Raw genomic sequence first — 7,404 nt, forward strand, 5'->3', positions numbered from 1 at the left:
CCTCCAAAACTTTAGTGTTCGTCTCTCAAAGTAAACGACATACACGTACACGATAAAAAATGTTCGACACATTACTGTATTAAAATAATCGATATTATATTCTTATTGAATATTTTTCGTTTCGTATTCGAATACGATTACAATATAATCGCGAGTAATTTCCAACAGACGCGATCGTCGAGATATCGGTAGATGCAAACGTGCCATGTCTCCCGGATCTTTCCGGCGCATAATCGAACACGATTTGTCCCGCCCTGCCTCCGGAAGGATCTTATTCAAAAGAAATCGTGATCATACATCGCGATATACACGCGGATTCCTTTTGAATATATTACATTGTCGTGTATTATATGCATTGTCACGAAAACCGCGAGCATTCATAACGCCGACGGTAAACGTGCGATTTTCGTTAAATTTCTTGTCAAATTCACGACTCAAATTCGTACGAAATGATAAACTAAAGTAAACGCAACGATTAAATAGTCCAAAGGAAAAATCAATATCGAATTCAATTTTTTTTTTATTTTTTAATTTCTGTTGCATCTGAAAATTTGCGAAGCTACTTCCGAAATTATAACACAATTCATTTTCCTTGTCTTCAATAGTGAATAATAATATCTTGGAGTATTATAAATATATTTCGATTGCTTTCCTTGTTTGCTTTTTTCATGATCATAAGCGGAAAAAATCAAACACAAATGTGATTTGCAACAAAACAAGAACGAAAGTAATTAAATTTTCGCACGAATGTGTGCATTCGCGCGAAAGTGAAATTTGCCACTTCGTTATCGCTTTAGGTCGGATGATATTTTCGCGAAATATGAGTATCGCTTTGGTACAGACACGGCGCGACGATATATGGTAAGCGGATTTTTTTTGTTGCGCACTTTTGCGCGTCGAGGGACATCGTCGCGCTCATTGAAATTCGATGAGAATATAGTTTACGCGAGAGAGTCGAAATGCACTTCTGAATGATACGTATTTTTTCACTCGGTAGGATATTAGATCCGGAACCAATATAGGCTTCACGCGTTTATCGATTATTCGGAGAATGTGCGGAGAGAAAGAATTTTGCTGTCGCAGCAAAACCCCATCGCTGTTACTATCTATCTCGATGTAAATACCATCAGGTTTCATAATAATCAATTGCTCGATATTGCGAGGCAAAGAAGTAATTTTGTTGGCGAAAAAATTAAAGGTTGAATATTAGAAACATTTTCGGCTAGAATAAATTTAATCAAAAATACACTGAGAGAATTTTCTCTTAGAATTTACCCTGAAAATCATGGTAATCGTGGGACAATATAATGTAGAAAACATTTTATGAGAATTTCTCTGATGAATATTTATCACAATAAAAATAATAATATCTATCACAATAAAATATAAAACATGTTTAATTAATTTTACTAAACTGCATAGTAAAATTAATCAAACATTTTATATTATAAAATTCTCTCACTTGTAGTAATCAGAAATTACATGAAAATAATTACAAAAGAAAAAATAAAATAAGAATAAAAAATAGAGTGCACTAAAACCTTTTGTCGCGTGTCTCTTGACGTTAAAACGTGTCAAGTTTTTTTTTCTCAAATTCGCTCCGATTTAAACAAAGTTTCCCAATCGCGAAGATATACCTGATGGGCCGAGATCGGGCCAAGATCGACTGTCATCTACAATATACAATGAACTCAATATATCGCGTCGCGGTGCCTCGTAAACAGCTCGTATATAGCATTAATGAAAGTTATCTGACGGACCGATCTGCGCGAGGGCGAGCGATTCTTCCGCCCGGCAGCCACGATCGTCGGCCGCCCTATAATTTACTCGTTAGTTTGTCGTGCTTCCGTAGACACGTTTTCATCATCCTCCCTTCTGTCCGACGCGCGCGATCGCGATTTCTTTCCACTCGCGTTATCTTCGATAATAGCGCGATTATAGCTATTTTACTCGGTTATATCGTTACTTTACGGCGCAACTCGACTATCGTTCCTCAGTTATTTCATTTGACACTATTTTGACAGAATATCTAATATTTTTATATTTTTCTTAGATTCGTATTAACGTTTCTATTTATTTATTATATTCTTATATTTTTATCATAATTATTTATATTTTTTAGAGCAATCTTTTATGTTTGTCTATCCATCTCTTAATGATGCTTTCATTAATTCTAAAAAAAATCTATTGTGTTCGTTGATCATCTGTTAGTGCGTAATATGTTTATAATAAAATTCTTTCAAAATCGATACACATTTTTGATTAATTGACTTGATAAAATGCTCAAATGTGTTTGCATGTTCCACAAAATAAACTCTTGATATGGAGAATATAACTTTAAACTTGAATCTCAATATCAATTTATAAATCTTTATCAATGATTAGGAACATTTAATTCAAATAACCTTCTCGATATTGAAACGCGATGCGTTGAGTATATATGTATACATATAATTAATCGAGAAATGCAGCTGTCACAGGAAAAAGATTTATTACTAGGAATCCGCTATTGTTCAATTTACGCAACATCTTGTCGCATCACAGTGCAAACCGCAAGACATCTAATATGTGTGCGGATGAGACGCATGTGATTAAGGAAAATAAATAATAGACTCACACACAATATTAAATCGGCCAATACAAATAAAGCTTTAGATTTTTTTTTAACAGCAGTCATGTCGCGCGAATATGTATATAGATATCTGATACGTCAAGAATGTCTAGGATCTGTCGAGGCGTTTATGCGACATTCAAACCGGAGCTTCGCAATCGCGTCGCGCGTAAAAAACACACGGCTCGCGAAGACGATGTCGATGAAAAAAAAAAAAAGGAGAGAAAGACGACAGGGCGCCGCGACGACTTCTCCGACATATGCCGGTGGTAGTGTACGCGTTCAGATTTTTTTTCCCCTTTTTCATTTTATTCCATTTCCACCCTTCTCGCGGAGGTAAAAAATTTCAAGTATCGGTGCGAAAGAGCGAGCGAACGTGCGAGAGGGGAGAAGAGAGAGAGATAAGAGAGGGGAAGGAGAATATAGACCCGAAAGGGGGAAAGAGAGAGAGACGAAAAAAAAAAAAAAAGAGTAAGCGAGATGAAAACAAGGAGAGAAGGAAAGAGAAAGAGAAATCCTGTGCTGGGGAGCGCCGAAACAGGCTCTCGAGGGCCAGTCGCCATCTTGCCGTAAGTACAGTCACAGGCAACACCTGGACACAAATCAAGAGTACGGTCGATCGCTCCTAGGATTCCTCTATTCTCGATTTCCTCTTTATTCCGAATCAATTATTCCTCCCCTAAATTAGTATTCTTTCCTCTCTTGCGCCGCTGCTCGCTCATCATTTTCTACGTGATTACATCACTGTATCAAAGCGAGAAAGCGGACAAAGGTTGTTATAACATTTTCATTCGCATATCAATAGAAATGAAGATTGAGAGGAAAATCCTCTAATAGAGGAGATGTGTTCGATCCTGACGTAACTTTGGAATGAAAAAAAAAAAAAATAATGATTGACGATGCATATTATAATTATGATTAATCATGTTATACGCTACTTGACGTAGAATATGCTACTTAGCTTCCTATCTCATCGCAATCGTTTTTTGCCCCGTCTGTCATATTTATAAAAATTTCCATTCTCTCAAACTCTTGTAGTAAGACTACGCTATTTTTCCAATAATATACGCACTTTCACCGGAGAGAGAAAGTTTAGCATCTCTCTCGCGTAGGTATATCTATTTTTCTTCGTGAAATATTAGATTCGAGTATTTAAAACACGTTTACAACGATACTGATGTAATCGCGGACAAATTGCAGGAAAAGGAGAGCAGGGAATAAAAGAGGGGAAGTCGATGTAATTAACTAAAAAGTTGCCTACCGATATTTTATTAGCGCCGCGTCTTCTCTTTTTTGCCGGCGAATTTTCGCCGAACAAAGAAGATATTAAGAGATTTCCGCCGGGACCTCTCGTTTCCGCAACGAATGGTATTCAATGGTATTCATCTTATAAATGTACTTGCCTGTTTTTAAATCTGATTTCGTTATCATCGTACGCGCATAATTACATTACAAAAGGCTTGATCGAGTCTCATTCGCGAGATACTCTAATTTCGAGGCTGGATAAAATTTCGCTCTATTTACATACACGATTGATCGAACAATGATCTCTCCTTCCTTAAGAATATATATTTAACCCTTCTGTTTTTAAAGACCCTTTGTATTTTATTTCGAGTGGAGATTTCCTACATATTTTTAACATTTAAAGTTGCTTTGGGTATTTGGATACCCGTTGATAGAAGAATTAAAACTATTATTATAAAAATACTGCTGCTTATTATTTTTGCGCAAAGCGTAACACGTTTCCGTCTTATTTTACGGCGTCTGTTATTTCAAAGTTCGCAAGGAATAGATTAGCTACACAGGGAGAATTTTCTCTTAGAATTTACCCTGAAAATCATGGTAATCGTGGGACAATATGGTATGGAAAGAATTTGAGATTTTCTCTGATTAATATTTAAAAATAATATCTATCACAATAAAATATAAAACATGTTTGATTAATTTTACTAAACGGTGTAGTATAAAATTAATCAAACGTGTTTTATATTATTTTATTGTGATAGATATTATTATTTTTAAATATTAATCTCAGAGAAAATCTCATAAAATTCTTTCCCATACCATATTGTCCCACGATTACCATGATTCTCAGGGTAAATTCTACGAGAGAATTCTCTCATTGTCAGTGTAGGCAAATATCGACGCGACAATCGCGCGGAACGTTATTTCGCGTCGCGATCGCGATATATGTAGATCCATAATGTAGATCCGTAACGCAACCTGGCCTGGCCTTCCTAAAGGTATACTACTCGACTCCCAACATAGCATAGGCATTTTCGCCGGAAATCGTTTAACGCGCGTGGACTAAAGTGGCTAAAGTGGCGTGACGCGTGACGCGCGCGCGGACCGTCATGCGTTTAGCGTAATCGTCACTTTGTCAGCTTGAAGTGCACGGCATGCCTGCACTTATGCCTCTCACGTACGGCAACGCGCACGTAAGTTCGCGTATACCGGGGCCCACTCGAATCAAATCGGTCGTATACCTCCCGGACACTCGACACACTGGACGGATTTGCATAAAAGTGTCTGCTCTCGCGCGACAAAAAATTCATTGCCCGCATAAAGTTATTCGCCATTGGACTCTCATTGGTTGGTTTATATATTTGTCTCTCTCTCCTCCTGTTTTTTTTTTTCTATGCGTATTCATCGTGGCAATCTTTTTTAATCGTGCGCAAACAAATTGTGCAAATGTACCGGAAAAGTCCATAGTTCCTTTTGTCATTATTTTGAAAAAAGAAAAAGAGATTGCAGTTATATATATTCTTTATTCCTCCTGATAGTCACACATTTCTCACGATAAAAAACCAAAGTTATGTCTGAGAATAGTAGGTATATTTTTATAAGATCGCGTGTTCGATCCGTGATCGCGACAGAAACGAATGACGTAACGAGATGGTCGAACAAGCAAGGATCGAAGACGACGCTGATTACCAGCGAGAAATCACGGTCGTCGAGCGAGAGCAGAGGACGTTATTTTTCAGCGCGATCGTATTATTAAAGTCTCACTGGCAGAGGAGATCGAAGAGGAATGTCGTGTACCGAATGTTGATACAGCTGAGTGGTCGTTCTGGCAGGTATTCGGTCTGCTTGCTCCGGCTTCTGTTTGGTATGCCGTGGTAGAAGCTCGTGGGGTTGACGTACAGAACAGGGCTGTCTCTACGCCTACGGATCCTGTGCGAATAGAAAACGCGATTTCTCTCATATTACGATCGTAATCCTGGATTTTTAGATTCGAATAGAAAAAATAGGAAAGGTATTAACGTTCTCTTTTTGCATACTTAAATGGCTGCAAATTCTCATGTTTAATTTAGAGTATAGATAAGAAGGAAGAAGACTTTTGATAGAAGAAAGCTTATTAATAAATTTAAAGATTTAATTACATATATATCATTTATTAAATGATGATAGTTGCTATATAAAATTCCAAGCTTGCAGCTCTTTAATTGTGAGGGCCATATTCTTTATATTTTTTTCATTTTCAATATCATATATTGAATTCAACATTATGTATATATTGTATTTTTTTAGATTTTATATGTAAAAAAATTCTTGGTCCTTCGTAAAATTTACTTATATATTTAGTACTGGTCTTTGTTTTTACGCAAAAATTTTGAATTCAGAAATTATTGCAATCATGTTTTTCCGAACCTTTGAAAAGTATCTGTTTCAAGGTAAAATCTCTCTCTTATTCTTTGGTAATATTTCTATATTTTTAAATTCAATTTATTGTTATTTCCACTTGATTCTCTTAATATTAAAAGATTAATATAACTCACATATTTCAAAAATTACACATGATCTCCATTATTAAGATATAAATAAAATCATAAAACTTGATTTTTCTCATAATATAGAAGATAATTTATTTTGCTTTCTATTTTGTCAAATTTTCAGACAAATATTGAAAAATTCTCTCAAATTTTATACATAGTCTATTTGAATGTAAGATAATCTTAAAATCCGAACGAAAAGGTCTTGAATATTTAATATTAGAATATATTTATATAGATATATATTCATATTTTCCTAGATCGGACAAGTTTCATACCGGGTCTGTCCACGGTAGCCGGTACTGTTTATACGTAACTAGAGTCCATCGTGCGTTCCACGTCTAGTCGTGAATGCTGATCACGGGATATCGTGCGGGTTAAGTGTCTTTACCGGGCCTACCGCGTTGCGCATGTTTGCTCGGAACACAGAAGCGCTTATTGTTAGTCCAGGTCCTTGCCGGCCCACGTATCCCGCGTTTGTTCACGCAGCATCCGTCCAGTCGAGTCGAGGAAATTGCACGGTACATGTGTGTGCATCAGAGTACACGCTTAAAGTGCATGTGTGCACTTGTGTGCCGCAAGGAACCTTTGGTAAACGATGGCGTTTCGATAATAATCCGTAAGAAACGGTTTGATAGTGCACAGCGAGCGTTTATTCATTCAAGAAAACCCTGACGACGATACTTATAAATATAAACACTAATTTTTTAACAGAATAGTTTTAACTATAAATCTTTTTTTTTTAAGAAACAAATGACGAATCTATACGATATTTGATCGTATGAGTCTATCTTCATGTGCAAAGCTATCAAATGAGTGATTTAAGAAAAGATAAAAGAACAATAGAACTTTCACGCGATACTCAGTATATTTATTTAAACTTTCAATGTTTTTTAGGATCTAAGAAATATGTTTATTTATATATATTAATTGCTATAATATCTTTAGATATTATAATGGATATAGTACTTGGATGTGTGTGTTATTTACGCATTGTTTGCAATGAATGTCACAGTGCTT

This window comes from Prenolepis imparis, unplaced genomic scaffold, assembly GCF_030444845.1.
Source record: "Prenolepis imparis isolate NDT839.2.m4 unplaced genomic scaffold, iyPreImpa1.0 SCAF_15, whole genome shotgun sequence".
Lineage (NCBI taxonomy): Eukaryota > Metazoa > Arthropoda > Insecta > Hymenoptera > Formicidae > Prenolepis > Prenolepis imparis.